Below are 23,012 nucleotides of genomic sequence, written 5' to 3'. Positions count from 1 at the left end.
TGCAGCTGCAGCTTTATAAAAGTCCACCATAAGAGCCAAAAGCTTTTAGCTGAATAATTTTCCCGGCTGGTCTGATCATGGCTTAAGTAACTATTGGGCTTCAGTTTAAAATTGTGTGCAAGGGCATGTATGAGAGCAAAACACCAGGGTATCAGAAACTCAGATCAGATACAGCACTAAAGTATTCCAACTTTTAATATTCTATTTATGAAGCAGTGGCATGTGCACTGTGCTTTTTTAAAGCCTTCGACTCAGTTTGCTTAAAAGGGGTTAACAGAGTACAGCAATTACGAGTAAAAATGAGTAACAAAAGAAAATCACATGTCCTGTCAAGAGCCATCTGACCAGTCTCTTCTCCATCAACTTTATTCTCATTGCAGAGTTAAGTACAAGGAATATTGTGGGACACTGCAGGCTCTGCAATCCAGACTGGATTTAATGAACAGGATGGAAAACACGGGGAATGCACCAATACAACTGTACAACAAGTAGGAGATATTTTAAGCAGGATCCAATTTAAATAATTCCCAAAGTTATTTTGGGTAGTCTTGTAAAAAAGGTTTACAGGAGCATTGGACAAACCTCCAGTATGATGGGTGTTTTTTAGAAAATGTGATTTCCCATTGGGCAGTAAACTTTCTTACAGCACTCCTTATTGTTCATATTTTTATTTTACTTGCCTTTGTCTAAAGTAATGTCATCTATGTAAAAACAATATAATTTTGCTGAAAGTAGTCATGTTTCATGGTTATAGGAAAAGAGAAGAACTGTACATGTAAGCATTTTGTTCTTACAATCATTTTATTAGAAGATAGGTTTCTAATTGCAGTGCAAAGAAACATTCTCCTTACAGCTTGGATCTACAGCACACTCCTGATTGACTTTCTTTATGAGAAAGTAAAACTAATAGAAAGAAAAACAATAAAAAAATCTAATTATTCAGTTCCGAAAAGTAAGTTTAGGTTAGAGAGGAAAAAGTGTGAGGAGAGGAGGAATAATAATAGTGTGGTGGCTAGGAATGTTTGCACTGTTTGCTAGGAGCAAGGTTGTCAGAGAGGGATTCCCGGTTAGCAGGGGAGGGAAGGGAGGTGGGGGTAAAATGGGAGGTATATGTTATGTGCATAAACTAGAAGAAAAGGTATGTGCTGTGAGCCCAGGGGGAGGATAGGAAGGTAAAGTTGAAGTCAGACATTTACATACACTTAGGATAAAGTTCTTACAAATTCACTTTAAAAACCCCTCTACAGTAATTATACCAGCAAACTATAAATTTGGCATATAGTTTTGTGCAGGGTAAAAGTAATTTCTTCCAACAATGTCCACAGACAGATTATTTCACTTTTATTGCCTATACTATGATGTCACAATATAGTAAGAGTGGGGCTTGTACTGGATGGGGATAAAATGTGCATAAATGGGTAAAGTGGCCCATGGAAGCATACCATGTGAGGTGGCCTGGGGATGGATTGAGTGCAAGCAGAGGATGTAGTGCAGTTGGGGTGTGTGTGGGGATGAAAAACTCAAATTGTTTACCTGGGAGAAGGAAATTTGGCAGGTAGATTTAATGTGGGAAACAGGTGCAGAAGCAGAAGGGAATGGTGATAAAATTACCAGGTCAATTGGAAGGTATTGTGGGGTTTTCTAATGTGGGTGTTTGAGTCTATTGCTAGAATACTCCACTTGGCCCTGTGCAAGACTTTTACTTAGACAATACCCTGTGTTGTAAGGTATATATTAATGTATATAATAATGTATGACCATTTTTATTAAAATGTTGATCACATCACCTAAATTCCTTTGAAGAATATACTATTTATGATTTAGGAAAAGAGGTGTCTTAGCCTTACAAATAGCTCAACCTTGTCATGTTTTGTCTTATAATAATTATTATTGTTTATTCAGAGTTGCAAACATCTATACTACCTACCTGTCCCACTGTAGAGGAAACGATAATGAATAACATTTCAAATTAGGCTACATATCTTTCTCTCACTTTTTCAAAGGATTACATGTCCCTGAATTTCTAACAAATGGGTACAGAACATCATTTTGCCCTATGTCAAACCTGGTTTTAAAATTAATTGGACATATATTTTGTATTAAAAGCAGTAACATGGTAGTTCAAGGTAGTTTCCCTTATTATTGTTAAACATGAATAACAACTTTTTGATAACAATTTTTGATTGTAGTGCCTTTACATTTTTTAAGTTAATTATTTTCTCATAAGTGCCCTTAAAGCGGGCCTATCACCACAATTCTTACTTTATATCGAAGGGTACATAATCGTTTTAATCCTATTATGTAAAACTGTGTTTTGTTTTTCTTTTCATTAAATGCCTTAAAAAAAAAAGCTAAGTCACTTACTTTTGAGCTTTTTAGTCATTGAAAAAAAAAGATGCTGATCTCAAGCATGTGCATCATAATAAAAGGATTTTTCATCCTTTTTCACCCTACAGTGAAGAATCCCTTCCTTATCCGGGGCCGCCCAATCAAACAGTACATCCAGGTCTGCTTGTAGATTATAGACATCCTATATGGACTTAATTCCATTACATAGTTTAGTGTTATCTGCAAACACAGAAATGGTACTTTTAATCCCAAACTCTCTCATGTATATCATGTATAAAGATGTTAAACCCAGCACTGGACCCTGGGGTACACCACTAATAACCTTAGACCATCCAGAGTATGAATTATTAATTGATAATGCAGTCCTTAAGCCAGTTCTCTATCCATTTACAGATTGACTTTTCAAAACCTATTGACCCTAACTTGCATATTAACCGTCTGTGGGGTACTGTGTCAATTGCTTTAGCAAAGTCCACGTACACTATATAAACTGCTATTCCACTGTCTACCTGTTTACTTACTTTGGACGGTAAACTAACCGGTCTGTAATTACCTGGTAATGACTTTGCTCCCTTTTTAAACATAGGAACCACATTGGGCTTACGCCAATCCATTGGTACCATGCAAATGATTAAAGAGTCTCTAAAAATTTGAAATAACTAAGCTCAGCTCTTTGAGGATGCATGGATGAAATCCATCAGGTCCTGGTGCTTTGTCAACCTTAATTTTGCCCAACTGTTTCCCAATCATATAAACTTTGAGCCATTGTGAACCGTTTAAGGCAGTGACATTGCTGTTATGCAGTTGAGCTCTGCCATTTTCCTTTGTGTACACAGAGCTAAAAAAAATGTTTAGTAATCCGCCTTTTTTTTATCCCCAGTTACCAACCTGAGGGGGCCTACATGCTCAGATCTGATCCTTTTGCTATTATTATATTTAAAAATTTGGGGGGAGTTTGTCTTACTTTCCCTTGCAATCTGTCTTTCATTTTGAAGTTTTGCACATTTTATCTCCTTTTTACATCTTTTGCTATATTCTTTATAGTTTTCAAACGATGAAGGTGATCCTTCATTTTTATAGTTTTGGAATGCCCTTTTCTTGTTCTTTATGGCTTTTTTAACATCAGCTGTAAGCCACAAAGGGTTTAATTTTAACCTCCTAAACTTATTACCCATTGGAATATATTTTTCAGGGTGCTTGTGAAGAACAGACTTGAAACATTCCCATTTCTGTTCAGTGTTCTTCGAGGACAATATTGTCTTGCAGTCCAAGTCACGGAGAGCTGCCCTTAAAAATGCAAAATTTCCTCTCTTAATGTTTTTTTATCTTTCCTGTTTTTGCTTCCTGTTTACAACTTACATTAAATTAAATCAAATTATTGTCACTGCAACCCAGATTCTCTTTTATATGTACATTGGTTATAAGCTCTGCATTGTTAGAAAGAACTGGTTCAGCAGAGTATCATTTCTAGTTGGGGCTTCTATAAACTATACCATAAAATTATCTTGTAATAAATTCATACATTACCTCTCTTTTGCTGTTTCTGTAGTGCCATTACTCCAGTCAATGTCCGGGTAGTTGAAATCTCCCATGATTAAAACCTTTTCAGTATTTGCTTGTAAGTATATTAACAAATATTTTGTTTTCAAAGGTGAGCAATACCATACATTGTATTATATTTACTATTTCATATCACTTTAGGTCTCAATCCTTATCCTGAGAAAGTAGGCTTAATCCACAAAACGTGTCGATCAGTAGTGTGGGATTGTCTATGTGTGAACTTCCACACACAGGGACCTTTTGTCAAAAATGAATAAAATTAGGGATATTTTTTATTAAATTGTAACAGTAAAAAAACTTTAAAAGTCCCTTTGCTTGGCATTTTGATAGAAATGTTGGTGTTACCTTGAGTTCAGTAATGGTTACAGAGCAACAGGATACAGTACAAACACCAACAACTAAATGTTCCCACTTACTGCATATAGTGGGGCAAAGTAGCAAAATCAAATGATCTCTGATGTTTCTGAGGTCACTTCTACTTCTCATCTGGTTAGTTACTCAACTACTAATTTTATAGAGCCCCAAGTTACTGCCCAAACCAACAGGTTTCTCATCATACTCTGAAAACTTCCATGTTCGACAGAACCTTAAACAGACTTCTCACCTTCTGCAAATTTCCTATGAACATACAGTACCATAGCCACCTGTTAAAAAATTGGTTTTACCCAAAATGACAGCATAATACATGGAAAGTCATGTAGAGTCATGTGGACTCCCTCTAGTAGTTGGGTAACTATCTATACAGGCAAACACACAGCAATGGATGGCAACCCGGCCAATAAAGTTAATTTGTACTACATATCAGCTACTGAGGCCTAACATGAGCATGGAAAATGAATAACAATGTAATTACCAGTTGGAAATTTGTAATTTGTCCCTACTGCTATAAATTTAACAGTTGACATCTCTTTTGTTCCCAGGAGTAATATAAAGACATATATGTTGATATCATCAGTGTCCTACCCAACTTGAAACACCATTGCTTGCAATGATCATTGGTGTAATGCTGCTAACTGTAGCTTTTAAGGCACCATTACATGGGAGATAAATTATTTGCAGCTAAGGGAACCCCTTGCAACACCTTGAGGAACAGTGGTTGGGAATAGGTGCAATAGACTGAAGGCTAATCCACAGACTTGAGAATACAGTCACTGGAGATGGGGGTGGGGTGGGGTTCTTTGCTTTGTGAGCACTCCTACCAAACCTACTTGGACCTTGCATAAAGGTATTTTTTAACTTGGCTCCAGCAGGCAGATTGTGTTTCAGAGGACTTCATCAGGAAGCCATATACTGTGGGAAAGTTTCAAATAGAATTTTCTGTTTTCTGAGCTGCACACTAGTGGCAGAGCAATGAAGTCAGTCATGATAAAGTTTGAAAGCATAAGCAGATTGTCTACTGAATTAGTATACCATTTAGGAGTGTAAAAACCACTTACTTTCTGATAATTATTTATAAAAGACTCTATTTACAATGAAAAGTATTATTTAGGCAGGTCTAGAAACAGAGCTTTATTTTTACTGTAAGTTAAAGTTGAAAATCCCTACAGAAGGGAAATCAAAAAAAGCAATTTTTGCCGTTGGACCTTCCCTGGCCTCTACAAGAATGCTTGTCATGTCTAAGCTGATTGTTAATTTTCTGTGTCATTATAAAGCTTGCAAACCATGCAAAGAGGAGTTTAAACACCCTTGATTAACTAGTCTCTTGAGAGAGCTTCCCTAACTGTAGCGTAATCTCTGTGCCTTATATATGCCGCACAAATATATTTATTTATGCATATATCAGTATACAGTAATATGTTTCTACATAATGTGTATTATTTATGCCAAACATGATGCAATGCTCTGAAGAACTGGTGACAAATGGAATCCAGTCTTTACAATAAAGAGGATCCAACCTATACATATACATTAGTGTTCATTGCAGATAATGAATTAGTTAGGAACAGCACAGTGTCACTGACGTATCTCCCATTATTGTAACAAATGAGGCGGAGAAGTGAGATACATCTGGCATATCACTTCCACTGGCGCCCTTTAAGTTTGTGCTTCATTTGCGTAGTTACATTACAAAATACAATCCTGCTTCTATTTCTGGAAGTCAGTCATGCTGTGGGAGTCATGTGTGCCAACTGGTGGAAAGGAAATAAAGATGGGTAACCTATAGCACCGAATATAGCTGCTGTATTCCAGCACAGGTAAAACTGGCAACACATAGCCATTTCCTGTGTCCATGGATTTGTGTCTGCCTTGTTGAACCGCTTTATTTTGCAATCAAAACATTTACACAATTTCACCATTTGGACAATTTAGACTTGCTGAATTCTAGACACATAAACGTAACATAAAAATACTCCTTGACCACAAAAGATGCAACTCTCAATTGTGTGCACTGTTTAGCATTAATAAATAATAAAATAAAGCAAACATTATTTTTCCATGCATTATACCAATGGCATTGCTAACCTTTGAGGTTGGTAAATTGTGAACATGGACCCTAGACAGACCTATAAGATGATAATTCGGCAAATCAGTAGCTCAGCTTGAAAACAAAAAATCTTTGCTGAACACTGATTATTGAATGTTTATATTTTTGTATAGGGATAGACCTTATTGATTTAATTACTTCACTTTTGTTTGTTTTTAATATTATTTACTCCACAATGCATCTACAGGTTTCATTAATTGGTGCTATAAATATACAGTAAAAGCAATGGATTCCAAAAAAAGAAAGCTGTGTTTTTTACAAATATGCACATGATTAGCAACTGCAAATATATACCACAATCATGTGGAATGAAAGACCTTGTCATAATTGTGCTGACATTATGCTGAAATATTTTGTTGAAATATAGATTGTTCAATATTAGCCAAGTTCAATGGCATTTTCTGTAATTTATTGTAAGAGCCTACAACATCTTTGTGCATGTTATCCTGTATACAGGTTTTTTTCTGTATGAAAAAATAAAATGAAAAGAAGATATTTGAGGACGCAAAGAGCAGCAAAACAAACGTCGACAGAATAAGTAAAAAAAAAGAGAGTTTCAACAGATTTTCCAGTTGCATTATACAAAGTTTCAACATCATGGACATTGACCTATGCAGCTTTCTGGATGAAACGAAAATGGAAATGTGTAAGTGAGTATGCACAAAAGGTAGAATTTTCAAGGTTGACACTATCTTACAACTGCCTTAGCCAATGCCAGCTCTCTCAACCCTCTTTTACTTCCTATTTTCAAGTCTAATCAGTCTGGAATGCTTTTCTGTTGCTACTGTCAATAAGCTTCTGCTTTCTCTCAAATTTACTACGCTCATATTTTTTCTGACAATTTATTATTCAATGTTTTTTTGAGAATTTTTAGGTATTGTACAAGCCTTCTGAATAAAACTTTATCATAAAGGTTACAATTTGTTAGCCATTTTGTTATATTTCATCTTAGAAACAAATTTTACGACATAGACATAGTAGGTTTACCTGTTGTAGGCCCCCAGGTCCCCCTTGCATTTACTGTTGCCATGATTCCATCTTCAAACCTGTAGATAGACATTTTCTTTCTGAACTAAATATTTATATTGTATTAAGTTAACTCTATTATTGTTACTCTATTGAAAATAATTATTTTAAACATTACATGGTTCATTTACTTAAAAATATTTATTTTCTCATCAACTATAACAAGTTTGATATTTTGACTATTTGTGATCACAATTTCTTTTTGATTTAATTAGAAGTATACACTATAAGGTATGCATGTTGACAACAATAGTGTAGTGAGATAATTTTAGCCTGGGACCACTGCCAGGAAATGCAGCAGCAAAAGGGAGAAAGGTTCCTTCCTTATTCTTAATAGAATACAGGTAGAGGCGGCAACTGTACTGGACACAGACAGAAAAATGTCTGTAGTGATGGAATAAGTATTAAACTAACACAATCAGAAACATATCTACAGCAATGTATTCAGTATTATGCTGACACAGCCAGAAATAGGTCCTGCAATATTTTATTCAGTGCAATGCAATGCACAGAAAATATGCAAACGTGCTTTTTGATGCTATGATGCAGGTGCATTGTAAAATAGAATAGACGTGTTATAGGAAGGTATAATGTACCTTAAATATTATAGAAATATATTTATAGTGGATAGCTACATGGAAGTAATACTGGTGTGTATGTTAAGTAGGGATACTGATCACTGCTGAGCGAAATAGACAAGTTTGTTGTTATGTGACTAATCCAGCTCTCACTGTGCACAGAGATACACTTTCCGTGCATTTACTTGGGAGATTTGCTCTATAGATTTTCCAAGTGGCAATGCATGTATTTAAGTCTCTGCATGCATTGGAATGACGGGAACTTATTGGGGAAGGCCTATGATGTTGGGTAGCAAGCATGCCCCTGTAAAAACTCTCAGGGCACCCTTGCCTACAGGTCTTTAATTCAAAAACTGCTCATTATTGTACCTGACTACATCTTGAACCACAAGGTTTAGAAAACATTTTAAACTACTTGAAACCACCTCCTTATTCTTCTATCCAAAAGTTGATTACATTAAAACATGTGTGGGTGCCTGATGATGTTACCCACATTTCCATTTACAGGAAAAAATACATGGCACATCCATTACCATCTGCTCAAATAAACAGTGCCATTAAAAAAAAAATAATGATAAACAAATTCACTTGTTTTGCTATTTTTTGTTTTTTTTAGGGGAGGGGGGTCTCACTCAGTGTTCTTCAGTGTTTAGGCTTTGATGACAACTACTTGAGTGTTGTTGGACACTTACTTACAAAAGTAAGATGGGGTCGCTGAGTTCTAAGTGTGTAGACTACAGGAGAGAGCAGCCAACTAAAACACAATTGACAACATTAAATTACAAGGATATAAAAACCCTGTGACTCTTTATTAGAGTTCATATTCTTTAAGATCTCCTACTTGATTTGGACACAAATGATAATGTGCTACAAATAAACCTTCTCTATATTTTTTCGACCCATCTATCCTATCCATTGGTCTGTATGTTGGATGGTGCTCTAAGCTTCACCATTTTATGCATTCCTCCAACCCTTCCTTCTCTGTCTCCACTATTACATTGTCATGTAGCTGCTGCCCCTGCGCCTTTCTTTTGAGCCCTAAGCAAGTGCCACGGAAAAAGTTTCAGTATCAAACTGACTTTAGGGCAGTACGGTCCATCTGATCAATTTTCATCTTTACAGTAGTATTTGCTCTTTCGAAGCCCATCCTGTTCCCTGTCCTCCTATTTTAAACGGTCATGAGAAGACACAATTCCATGAAAATGTATCCCATGGCCACAAGTGGATGAAACAAAACTAATACAAAATGTCATAAAAAGTGCATGTGTGAGGAATGGTGGGAAAACACAGAAGTTTCATATGGCTTATGAGTAACATGAGAGCACGGGATAAAAAGGAGGAAATAACATTTGCATGGAAAAAAAACCTTGAAAATTGGTAATTTATTGAAATTAGAATAATTCAACACTGAGCATAACATGCTATTGTTTATTTTTTAATTAACAAGTTCAATTCCTCTGTAATGTAGACTTAACTGGTAAAACATAAAGTCACCAGGAGGTAAAGCTAAGTAGCAAAAGAGACATGTAGAAAGCCCTGGCTCTTGGTGGCTTTGAGATTTAGCCTTTCACTTCATGGCATATAGTGTAGAGCTTAACGGTATCCTGCATACAGAGCCAACCGCTGGGGACAATATAACTTCTGCTCATTTAACTTGCGCGAATGTCATCAGTGGCCATCCTAAGCCCAAAGAGAAATGCTATGGACTCAGCAGTCAACAGTGGAGTTGGCAGGGAAAATATTTGCTTACTGGAATAATGCAGTGACTGATCCTAGACCTGTCTTTGCTGCAAAGCACCTGTAGACAGGTAAGCCTATGCTATAATCAGTATATATGCTGTCCTTACTTGCTGATATTGGCAAAAGCTCATCTCCCACCAACTAGTGCAATGTTGATTTAAACATATGGGATCAGGTGCAGAGAAATGTTAATACCCTGGTATAGAACCAATGTGGAAGGTCCTTTTAAGCTTCGCCTATGAGGTCCATGAGCAGTGGAACTCCCAACCCCTCCACCATGCATTTGGCAGTTCTCCTAGCAATGATCTTGAAAACAGTTCATCACATTTTCAAACACAACAATAAATTAAAGCTTTAGGTAAGAACACTCATGCTATCTGCATCAGAGACAAAACCCTGTAAGAAATGCTTGCATGAAATGATGTTAGCTCCTTTAATGAAAACATTGGCACTTGGCAGCAAGCTGACGTCTGAACCGCTGTTTGTGCGCTCCCCCCCCTTCAGGTTTATTAGCTGTAATTGCTCAGCTGGCTCACACCAGTGTTTAAAGAACATTAGCTTGATCAGGCTCTCATTTCTCCCCGAGACAAGATGCTGCAGCTTTCATTAAGAGGAGGAAATGATAAACCACATTTGAAAATCCGGCCAGAATCTTGGGCAGTGTTCCCAGGTATGAGATAGCAAAAGTCCAGGGTAAGTGCTGGGAGGAGAGGGGGAAGGATTTCTCTAAATATAACAAAATCTGCCCAGCTTATTTCTATATATTCGCCAAGGAGTTCTTATTTGTCTTGATTGAGCTAAACCTTTCACAATTTTGTTCTGTTGCTACTTATTTCTGTGTATAGATCTAGATGTAGGGTACCTTAAAGAACCACCCTCACCTGCCCATTCAGGGAAATCTAACAATGCTTCCTAATAGCCTACCTCCTTCAGCAGCAATGTATACTAAGCAATCCACACCACCCCATCTCAGGTGTCTACTATAAGCGAACTTGAGGCCTGGCATTTGGCTGTTAAGGCCTGAACACCTTCATTTGGGGAAGATCACAAAGCTCCCCATACTTGTAAGCCCAACTCTATTAGAGCAACAGAACAAGGACTCTGATGGGTGGTGGTGAAGGAGCATGGATTGGTTGGAATACCTTGCTGGAGAAGAGAAGAACAGCTATATGGAACAAGCATTTATTGGTGCGTATACCTTGCAGCTGAGGGGTGTAGACTATCTGGAAGCACTGTCTCTTTGCCTTAATGAGCATATTTGCTCAATAAAAGAGACAGCATCTCTATGATGTGAGATTGGCTTGCATTCAAAAAAAGCTAATTAGCAATGCAAAACAGGGCACACAACCTTTATATGTAATAGGCAATATAGGCTCACTTATACATATATAATTACAATTTATCAATATAATTAATGTTTGTAATTTACTATCACATTTTAAAGTTCATGCATTTTTATATTATGTTTAGTGTGGTTTTAATTTAGCAAATATGAACAAATGACATTATTACTTTTTACGTACATTAAGCATCCCAGGAGGCTTCTGGCTGTTCCTACTGCACATGCCTGATGTCGCATGAGCAGTGAGATCAGCACTCTTTTTTTCCCCTTTTACCGCAGGCTACATCACCCAATCTCGCAACTGTACAGTGTGAAATCGGGTGACGTAGGCTGAAGGCGGAAGAAGGGGAAAGAAGAGGGTGGCGTGTGGTGCTTCCTCAGGGACGAAGGAGCATTCCAGAATGACACAGGAACCATGAAACCCCTGGAGAGGTTGACGGATCTGTGAAAGTAAAGCGGATGAGGTTTTTTTTTTATTTTTTTATTTTACTTCTGCTTTAAGTAGTCACAGTTCTATTTCCCTCTTTATTGTATACTACATTCCCCCATCTCTTAGACTGAAAGTTCAGTTAGGCAGAGTCCTCCTCTCATGTGTCATTATTTGTTCTTGTTATTCATGCAGGTTTTTACACTACAGCAGCCCCTACTTATCGTACAGCACAAGGTAATATGTTGGTGCTTTATAAAGAAAAAAAAATAATATTCTCTGTTCAAGCAATGTAAACATCTACTGTGCTTAACATTTCTCCTCCCATTCCAGATTTAGAATAAATAGTGTTCCAGTTGCTTCAGAGTCCTAAAGTAAGCAGAGCACAGTGCATATTTGTAAAGCACACAGTATGCATTTTTAGGCGGCTGTATGACCATGATTGCCTAAAATATAATAATTTGGTCACCCAAATGTTTGAAGGAGATCAATATAATTTACATAAAATTGTACTTTTTTTCTTTAATGATGATTTTAAGGAAAACTTTGGCTATTGTTTCAAAAAGCTCCTGACAGTTTTTGTCAAGATATTCTTTTAGTTCTGATTGCTGTCATATGGCTCAGGGCAATCATGCCATATCAAAGGAGACAGGAGACTGTCATCTTTCTTGTCTCATGTCATCAGAGAGTGGATCAAGCAACTTGGAAGTTGAAAAAAAAAAAAAAGAAAGCAGAATTTCTTATCTGTAGGTATCAGCACAAATGTCTGCATTTGTAAACATGTCATGATATTTTTATTCTATCTTTACTTCTTACTAAATTACCAAAAATCAAGAAATATGTGAAGTAGAAACTTTTTTTTTAGTTTTATATAAAACTTTTGTAAGCCTTTTCGTGTCTTCTTTTTAAGTCCCACTGAAGAGATTGTATTACAGTTACCATCCTAAGGACACAACTGACAGTTGGATAAAGTCTTCAAGTTGTCATAATTGTCTTCATTGGACCATTTTTTTCTCTATTCCTGTTCTGGTGAGAACTGTAAACTTTTTAGTTCCCCAACACTTTGCTGCAGTGAAGATTCACTGGGGACCAGTTTCATAAACAAGCTCAAATAAATTACTTGAATGACATAAAGTAAATATCTTTTTAGTAATGTAAGTAAAAATTGACACATTGTGTACTTTGAAATGTGTAGTGGCCCTTTAATCTGGACTGGAGACTGAACAGGTTGCGCCATGTGTAAGTACAGGCCATAAAGAACAGGTTGGTGCTAATAAAAATGATCTCACAAACACAAGAATGAATAGGTTGCGAGAACATTGGCCCATATCTTTCTTTTGTCTACATAATTACACTTATGGAAGGCTATGGGACTTTCCCAATGTCCCACAAGTAAATAAAACCAGGGCGGACAAAGGAAAATGTAAAATTATTAATAATAATGTAGACTTTACAGCATTAAGTGCATTTCCAGCTGTGGAGGAACAGAGAGCAGGTAGTGTGTAGTATAGCTGTAAACAGAGCTGTCATAGGCCATTTAATGCTGTACATACTAGCCCATATAATACTGAATGGTCGGCGAGGGATCCTTGAGATTACAGTAACCAAACACAGGTTGCAGCTATAAACACAAACACAAATCCAGCAGAGGGTTAGGCTTAGTTTATATTAAAGAACATACTAACAGTAAGTTCACAGGAAGGTTTAGAACTACATATACCTACAAACACCTCTAGGAGTCTGCATTTTAAAAGAAATAGAATGGCAATTTGGGAAATATAGTATGCTTGCTCTAGAAAAAGATAATTATAGAGGAGCACTATACAACAACTGTAAGTGTATGAGAGGTCCAAATAAAGAAACAGGTTGGAAGAGTGGCATCTGTCCATTTTAATACAATATTACCTTTTAGGTCAACAAGCCATACACATACCCTCAATGACGGTAGACCCAGGGAAGTTCAAGAGGTTAAGAGGGAACTCTTTGCATCATTTCATAAATGGTAATAATTCACAAAAAAAATCAGCAAAACATGCTTCTTATGTCCTATGTTTTCCTATGTCCTAGAAAGGAAAGGTTTATTAGCAAAAAAAGCTACGTACAAGTGATTAATAAGCCATGTATTTTCTTATTGTGAAATCATTTCAAAATCAAAACAAGAGTGGCATTCTGAAGACTGCTGGACAAAATGACTGCATTGTGCAAACTTATGGAACTATGATCAGCGTCATTTACTGGACTGTTGCTCAATCTGGAGATAACAATTCCTCTGCCACACAGCTCAATTTCCTAATTGTATTCTGATGTTTCTTTATTGACAGTGAATTAGATGTCTGGGAAACAGATGTTTTGCCAATATTCCAGAGAAAAGGCATAAGAATAACTGGAATGCGCCTGGACAGCCAAGCTTCCTCTGAACTCTGATGAGGCTAAAATAGCTGCTGATGGGAGAAAAGAAATATTGTTATGGCTAGCAGGAGAATGTTTTAAAACAGAGCTCTTGGGAATTATGCAAATATTCCAATTTGTCTAAATATGGAGACTAAAGATATATCAAGCTGATCTTTGCTACACTTGTTGCTAGACTCCTAACAAGTACAACAAACTTTGTATCTGTGATAAAATAAATATGTTTGCTGACCTTTTATGTTGATAAGGAAAGTCACAAGACCTTTTCTACACACATGTTTAAGATCAATATTACAAAATATTGATACCAGAGTGTCAGGATGACCAGGTGACTGCATTTTTAAAAGGGTATCTAGAAGCAGTTGAATAGTTGAATAGCAGTTACCTGTACAACAAAGAAATAAGGTCTCCCCCTCTGCCAGACAGGGCTGTGTGTGTGTGTGTGTATATATATATATATTTATTTATTTATATATCTATGTACACAAACTTATTGTCAGCCTTGTTTTTATGCATTTGTCTGGAGTCAAGCTTTACATTTGGATCATATTTCCACACCAGATTAAATGTCAACTGTGACTAAAACAGAGGGCTTTGGTGGGCAATATGCTAATTTTTCTTTTCTAGATTTTTTTAGTTTCTAGTAATTCTGGTTAAATAACATTTCTCAACCAATGGGAGTACTAAGCACTAATTATTTTAACAACAGGCTTGCCAGTCCAATATTTACATTAGTGACAAGGTTAACAAATGCAATCTGGGGCTGTAAGCTCAGGCAGCATTCCTGTGAGCCTGCACCCGTGCAACGCTATTTGACATGAAAATGGAAATAGGATGAGGCCATGTTGCTTCAACTGCGGAACAATAACACACTATATTAGGCTGAGGGTTTGTATTCATTTATGGTATTTTGTTTTGCGTTTTTTGTTTAAGGGTCTACTGCAAAATGCTTTGTTATCAGCAGGCCTTCTGTCTCTGCTTCAGGATCATACACAGCACAGAGAGGTTGACTTTCATTGCAAAGAACTTCATATAAACAGAAAGATTTGTCAAAGCAATAACCAACCAATGACAGTGATGAACTGTATGGAACCAGTGCCCCCATTTACTCTTGGTGATTGCGATTGTGTGCATGGCATATTTTACAGAAGGCAATTTTTTGTTTTCCCGGCCATCTGGAACTTACAAAGATTACATTCATCAAGCATACACAATGCTTAGCACAACATAAATGTCACAACTTTTTATTTGGATGTGTTCACTTGGCTCTTATTGTAGCTATTAGAGGTATATCATTCAGAACAATAAAAAAAAGTAACAGCGGTTTTAGTATAAAACATGTGTTTCCTGTAAATGTGAATGCATTTAATTTTGCAAAGGATTTCTGAGTGAAAGTGAAGATTATTTCCAATGAACCTCTCAAGCAAGTCAACAACTTTAATAAGCCAATACATTTTATCTTTGGGTCTCCTTAAGAATGGTTGCTTACTGTATCCATTGAACTTCACATTGGTATTCGGGTAAGTTTACTGAGGGATTGACAAACAAACATTCTTTGAACTCTTCCAGATTCTACAAAGCAAAATATGAAAACCTTAGATCAAATTCCAGTGAGGGCCTATTTTCAGAGTAAATAGCAGGAAGCATCAAAATTGGCTGGTTGTCAGAGGCTGTATCACTTCTAACAGCCACCAGCCAATCGCAACAGTGTCCACCATGTACATTAGTAACAATCCCAGTTGCTAATGTAAATAGCTGGCATTGGTCTCCATTGATTGGCATTTGCTGGAAGCAGTACCTCCCCTGAAAACTGTTTTTTGTTTTGACCGCAAACACCTAAAATTCATTGCAAATCCCAGTAGTGGCAAACTCAAAATGTATCCCTTTTCTACATTGCTCTCCCACTGCACTGTATCTATGGAGAACCAATGTTGTCACCAAAGCAGTTCTCCTAATTCAAATTCTAATTCAAACACATTCTCCTCCCCTCATCTTCATTACATAGGTGTTAGGGAGTTTGTAGACAGCTTGGAAGGAAGAGAATATATTTTGTGATTCCAGTTTTAGTGACAATACAAGGACACTACATTTCAGAAAAATCAACATTTTTTTCTGTTTTTGTTTAGAAATGTTCCAAGAAAAAAAAGTAAGGCAGTCACCTACCATATCTACATATCAGAATATATATAATATTAGGGTATAGATAATCAGAATCATCTGTGTTTACGATATGGGTAAGAAACAAAATGTTCAGAAAAAGAAATTTGTCAATTAGCACAGGAAACCAACCACAGCACATTTAAACTTAACCAGTATAAAACACATGTATAGGGCAAAGTGACAGCATCTCTTACTATTCTTCCTCTTTAGCCATCCACAATACTTAGCATTTACAGGAAGGAAAAGAATTTTGGGGTTGCAAACAATGCCACCCAGTCCGACAAAAGGTTCCAATGCCCCGGCAATGAGGGACATTTTCAACCCCACAAACATATTTGCTGTCATACCTTGTGTCATCTTGACTGAAGCGGACATAAACTGAACATTTTTACTTTACATAAAAGGGTAGACAGCCGCTATTTGTAAAGTTAAAATTGTATTTTTTTTCTTTTACGTGCAAACAAGTTTAAAAAAAAATAGGTTGCAGCACCGTCCCTTTAAGTCTTAATTGCTGCCGGAATACCTACATCATGCATGCCAGGAGGCTCTGGCTGCTCCTTTTGCGCATGCCCAACATCGGGCATGAACAAAAGGGGCCATTTTTCCACTAAGGAGAAAGAGATGCTGATCTCACACATGCGCAGTGAGATCATCTCTCTTTTTTCCCATTTACAGTGGGATGTTGATTGAAGAAGATTGAAGATGGCGGTTATAACAAGGATTAATGTAACAAGGTGGAAGTATTTGTGGGACTACAAGTGTCAGGAAGGGTTAAAGAATGATTCAAAACACTCAGGCACTGCCTAATTAAAAGCTAGTACTTATCTTTATTGAATGGTCCACAACAGCAAGATCACGGGACTCAGTTTACTCCAGGGAGTGCCCATTTCCATATCATCTTACTGGGAAGAATCAGGCAAGGAGAAGCTGGAATTTCTTTACAGGTATCCAGAAAATGACAGCGTCAGCACTCAATTCCAAGATATCTGAAGTTAACATTTATACACTGATCTAAACCAATCAACTCATTACATGATCATTGCTAGCTCATTTTTACCAAACATCCTTGTTACATTATATTATGAAAAAACTTGCAATTGTCAGTATGAGAATATATTTTCAGTTGTTTTCTTTCTCATGACACATCGGAGCATAACAGCCATAACTTTCTTCTTATCAGGTCACTCCCACCCCAACCTTTTACACAAGATGTTCACAAGGGCATAGACTAGACAGTTTACACAAATCCACCTGTACATCCACAACACATGTATTCAGTATTCCATGTTTTTGTATTTGATTTGCTAAAAAGATTAACTCTTAGGTGGATGTCTAGGGGAAAAATCAGAAAGTCTTACCATTCCTGCTGTAATTAGTTCACAAACAACACGGGACCAGATCAAGGGAGGGTCCAGCACCATCAAGAAATCTGTGAGATTAAATGTAAGAGCTTTTTTATTTTCATTTTAGTTCTGCTTTAAGGATAATTATGATGTTAAATAACTAATGTGACACTCACATTCTGAATTCTTCCCATGATGCTCTCTTAGGCCCCCTGGTGCATGTTAGCTGCCTTAGCATGAGTTCCTGATAATGGACAAAAAATAACCAAATATTCAGTGGCTCACATTCGTCTCTGACATCTTCCTTTGTGACAATGATTGAGTGTAAAGGTAATGGCATTACTCCCCAGGATCACCAGAAACTTCACTATCAGAGGGATGTTACTAGGAACAAAAAAGGACATCATTTTTAACGTTCTTAAGGATGACCTCTCCCCCTGCTTTCCTGCCATTACATATTACTGTAGCAGCACCTGGTTAACAGTGAGTTTTGGCCTTTTTAAAGTAGGAGCTTTAACCCTTAGTGTCCAGTGGATAATAAATCTTTAGTGTCTCTACCTAAAAGGGCCTTGGCTTGTAAGGGCAATTCCCTCCCAAGAAAACCTTATCCCAAGGGTCTATCAATTACATACATCTGAATGATCTGGATTTTATTGCAGTATTATTACTTTACTTAAATGTGGTAGGTTGGATTGGAGTAAAGGAGATTGAATATGTACAACTCAGATGGGCTAATACATCTTCCTGCCTAGCAGTGACTGAGTGGATTACAGGATTGTGGAGAACATTGCTCATAAAACAAGAGGTTCTAGTGGTAACTAGCCTAAATAACTTTATAAATAACTGCTTTCAGCTCTGGGACCAAAAAGCAGGCATGCAACCTGTAGGGTGGTTGAAGGTCCTTCCTTAGAATGGAAGCCTTCTGGAGGACTCTTTAAAAATAATACTTTTGGATAAAGTGGGGAAAGGTTAGGCTTTCAGTCAAGGTTGTTTTTCTGTCTATATCTACGCTAAGAAGATTCATCCCCTTTATTTGCCCAAGTGATCATTGTAATTTTTTTTGTCACTTGTCGTTATGATCATATGACAAAAAGTTAGGAGGAACCCAACATTTTGAGGTTCTAAAAAAGCAATAATTGAGGGGAAAACATCCTACAAAGACACAAAGAAATTTCCTGTTTTGGCTTAAGGAAGAACGTTAAGGGAAATCTTAGCAGGCTATTGACAGCAAAAAAAAAAAAAAAAATTAGAATTTAGGATGTATTTATTTTTTTCTAAAATAAGAACTTTACTTTTGCTTCTTTATCTCCAACTATCTAGTAGTAAATACTGACACTCAATGGCTACCAATTTATTTTTGGGACATCCTCAGAGAGATCTCTGCATCATTTATTGCAGGCATTGTGATGAAGGCCCACTCTTCCTACGGATTTTTTAAAAAAGAAAATTGAAACTTTTTCTACACTCGATGGAGGTAATGAGTAGAGGGACAAACCTGATAACTCAAATGTAGGGATGAGCTACTCAAATGTTCTAATGGGTCCACGAAATTTAGGCGAACATTCACGAAACCATCGAGAATCCAGGAAATCACTATAGGAGGATTACTGTGGCTGCACTTGTAAATACAGCCGTGGCAAGCCCTCAGTGTGACCTGTAGTGCCCGGGGATCTCTCATTGAGAGGAGGATTCTCACAGCTCCATTCATAAATGCGCTGTGATACTCTTCCTCTCAGAGTGAGTCATGTGGCTTGCGTTTATAAATGAACACGGCCGTGGGAAAAATCAGAGGATTTTTCCCATGCTGCATTTATTCATGAGCAGCCGGCGAGACTCACACTGTGTTCCTGGATAGAGAAACTCTATCCAGGAACACATACTACAGGGCGGCAACAGCAACCAAGAGTGCAGAGCTGACAGCTATGCTCCCCTGATTGCTGTTGCAGCCCTGTAGTATGTGTTCCTGGATAGAGTTTCTCTATCCAGGAATACAGGACTCCTGTAAGCGAGAACAGCCCAATTTGCTGCGAGACCGAATTTATTAAATTCTCTAGCTCATCCCTAGTTGTGAGTTCTGAGAAGAGCCAAGGCGCTAAATCTAAGCGGTAACCAGGTCTTCTCCCGAGCCTCTGGTGGTGAGGATGTTGCGCTGCTGGTTAACGCCAGGTTGCAGTCCTTGGGTACCACCAGGGTGGGAAGGAAGATACACAATACCACATGAACATGCCAGATTTTTTTATAGGCCTCTGAGTAGAGGCAGAGAGGGCCCCAAGGGGGTTCCTCCGATCCAAAAATTAGCTGGTTACACAGCTCCGTTACAAGTGATAAAGGCCTCAAAGTAGATAGAGGCAGAGGGCCCTAAGGGGGTTCCTTTGGTCCAAAAATTAGCTGGTTACACAGCCCCCTCAAGTGATATAGGCCTTAAAGTAGATAGAAGCAGAGGGCTCCAAGGGAGGTCCTTCGTACAAAAATTAGCTAGTTACAGGGCTTCATTACAAGTCATATAGGCCTCAAAGTAGATAAAGGCAGAGGGCCCCCGAGGGAGGTCCTCCGTACAAACATTAGCTGGTTACACAGCTCCGTTACAAGTGATATAGGCCTCAAAGTAGATAGAGGCAGAGGGCCCAGAGGGACGTCCTGCATACAAAAATTAGCCAGTCATACAGCTCCGTTACAGGAAGTGATATAGGCCTCACAGTAGAGGCAGAAAGCCCCAAGGGGGAGAAGCTTTGTACAAAAATTAGCCAGTCACACAGCTCTAGTGCTCTTCCCGTCAAGGTGTCAGCAGGCTGTGCAGCAGTTGCCGACTAATCAGTGCACTCTGCAGAGGGGGTGTTCCCTGATCCAAGCCTTATTTTTTTTAATAAAAGTGAATCAGTCGACATTTTCTGTGGAGAGGCGAATGCCACTTACTACGCCCCCAGCTGCACTGAACACTCTTTCAGATAAAACACTTGCGGCTGGGCAGACAAGGATCTGAATGGCATGTTCTGCCAGCTCCTGCCACTGCTCAAGCTTGGATGCCCAGTAGCGCAGTGGGTCCTGGCTTTGGAGGTTGCAGATGTCCCATGTAGAGCTCAGTTTTTCCTGCACCATGACTGAGTAATGCTGCTGACTGTCATTGGCAACTGCTGCACGACTAGTGGCTTTCCTCCGCTCAAAAAAGCCTGCATAGTTTGGCTTAGACTATTAAGGTAATTGTTTGGCTGCCATAGCTGGTGTAACTGCCATAGGGATCCCTGCTGTTGGCATACGGAAAGGCTGAACACAAGTCCCTTACAAGCACGTCTTGGTAGTGCTGCATTTTGGGTCCCCTGTATTGGGGCAAGATGAGTTGTACTATTCCAGGCTTGTAACGTGGATTAAGTAATGTAGCAATCCAATAGTCGTCAGTCTTTGTTTTTATGTGCCGTATGCGCGGATCTTTGGCTATGCACTCCTGCATGAAGGCTGTCATGTGGCTCAAAGTTCCCACAGCTGAGGGCATTCGGGACCCAGACTCCTGTGGGTCGAACAGCAACACAGGGTCATCCTCTTCCTCCTCCTTTGCCTGGTCTTGCCATCCACGGAATATGCCGCCTTGTGTTTGGGTGGATAGATGCCATGTACCCTTCATATCCTCCTCTGCCTCTTCCTCCCCTTCTCCTTTGCCTGCAATTTCATCCTCTTCCACCTCCTCCTCTTCCTGGATTTGTGAAACACTATGCTTAGTAGGCACACATATCCGAGATGATGTTGTAAACTTCATCTCTTCCTGCAGCGATACCTCATCGTGCAGTGTCATGTCTGAGCTCCACCATCATCTGTTCCAGCAGGCATATGATGGGGATGGTGTCACAGACACAGGCCTGATTCTTGCTGATCATCCTGGTCGCCTCTTCCAAAGGTGCCAATACAGTGCACAAGTCCTCAATTTGCAGCCACTCCGCAGGGTTGAAGTAAGGTAATGTAGCTAAGTGTCTCAAATGAGCAGACTCCTTTCCACCACCGCTTTCCACCATACGTAATCCACCACCACTTTCTGCTGTTCAGCGAGCTGCTGCAGCATGTAAAAAGTGGAATTTCAATGAGTGGCCACATCACAAATTAACCAGTGCACCGGCAGATTGAGGTTTTGCTGTAAATCCACCAATCTGGCACTGGCTGTGTACGACCGGCGGAAAAGCGCTGACAACTTTCTGGCCTTCAGCAACAGTGGCTGAAGGCCTGGGTACTTTGCAAGGAAGTGTTGTATTATGAGGTTCATGATGTGGGCCAGGCAAGGTACGTGTGTGAGTTTCCCAGAATGCAGGGCTGCCAGCAGTTTGGCCCTGTTGTCACACACGATGGCTGGAGTCCGTGCGGAGTTAGCCATATGTTCTCCTGCATCCACAGGGCACTTAGAATCGTTGCGCCCGTGTGGCTGAGGGAGTCGAGGCATCACAACCTCAGGACTGCGTGGCAACTTCTGACTTGTGCACCAAAATAGCAAACTGCAGGTTGTTTCTGGCAGGGAACAGATGCTGGTGGATGGGAGGTACTGGGTCTCCACGGCAAAGTGTCCCTGGAGGAAGAGGTTGAGGGAGACGAGTCAAAGGAGGAGGTGGCAGTGGAGGTCGAGGGGGAGATTGCACTAGCGATGTGCTCTGGACAGAGCTAGGTATGCATGCCTTCCTGCAGCTGCATCTTCCCCTGCTGCCACCAAAGTTACCTAGTGAGCTGTGTAGGAAATATATCTTCCCAGTCCGTGCTTGCTTCAGGGCCACGGACTTATTGCTCTACTCGTGTTTCTGCAAAGCAGCCCAAACACTGGGCCTGATTTAATAAGGCTCTCCCAGGCTGGTGAGGATACATTTTCAAAAGTGAAGTTAGATGATTCAGCAAACCTGGAATGGATTTCTCCAAATCCTGGACCAGATCCATTCCAGGTTTGCTGGATCACCCAGCTTCACTGATGAAAATGTATATTCTCAAGCCTTGGAGAGCTTTAATAAACCAGGCCCATAGTTTTGAGGACTGATAAATTGTTGTTTGTTCATAGAAACAGTAAACATATTTGGCACAACCCTAAAATGAAATGTCAGAAGAATGCAATACCAACTTCAAAGCACGATGATGGAAATGTTTAGGGTCATGGTTGCTTTGATGATGCAAAATTAGGAATTTCCCTAAAAAGGCCAATACCAGTTAATAGTGCAAAAATTGTGCCTTCTTTTTCCATGTTATACTATTGCATCTATTGATGTCTTTTGTCAAATAATTGAATAGGCAAAATTTTGTTGTCATGTTAAGAAAAAGACAATTCGATGCGAATCGCTGGCGGAGTGTGTCATTTTTTTTGTAAATCTGGTTACATTCATGATAGTGATAGAGCAGTCTTTTAGAGTAAAGATCTTTATCATTAACCAATCGGAATGAAAATGTGATGAACAGCATGAAATCCACATAAACATAATTAAATTGCAGAATGAAAACAATTAACATGAAATAAAAATCAAGTTAACAGACAAATTAAACATACATGCAATTATTAAATGGTCTACTGGGAAATCAGTCACAATAATGAGAGGAATGTTAGTGTGCAACAATAATTAACAGAACATTTCTTTATTCA

The 23,012-nt window shown here is 38.6% G+C and overlaps 2 long non-coding RNA genes across 3 annotated transcripts in view; one reads left to right on the top strand and one right to left on the bottom strand.

The window, feature by feature from the left end:
- Window positions 1-10,247: 10,247 nt before the first annotated feature.
- LOC140342068 (uncharacterized) lies at window positions 10,248-14,168 on the top strand. Its single transcript, XR_011922984.1, has 3 exons — window positions 10,248-10,408; window positions 11,703-11,744; window positions 13,829-14,168. It is a non-coding gene; the product is annotated as an uncharacterized lncRNA (long non-coding RNA).
- LOC140342069 (uncharacterized) overlaps window positions 13,613-23,012 on the bottom strand; it is a 64,988-nt gene continuing 55,588 nt past the window's right edge. Inside the window, exons 3-5 of one of the 2 annotated variants that reach the window (XR_011922986.1) lie at window positions 17,596-17,663; window positions 17,435-17,505; window positions 13,613-17,012 (exon numbers count right to left, since the gene is read on the bottom strand). This is a non-coding gene — a long non-coding RNA (uncharacterized lncRNA). The remainder of the gene's footprint in view (window positions 17,013-17,434; window positions 17,506-17,595; window positions 17,664-23,012) is intronic. The other variant, XR_011922985.1, reaches the window with a different exon arrangement.

Source organism: Pyxicephalus adspersus, chromosome 12 (genome assembly GCF_032062135.1).
Source record: "Pyxicephalus adspersus chromosome 12, UCB_Pads_2.0, whole genome shotgun sequence".
In the NCBI taxonomy this organism is placed as follows: domain Eukaryota; kingdom Metazoa; phylum Chordata; class Amphibia; order Anura; family Pyxicephalidae; genus Pyxicephalus; species Pyxicephalus adspersus.
This window is presented reverse-complemented; position numbering and strand designations above follow the sequence as displayed.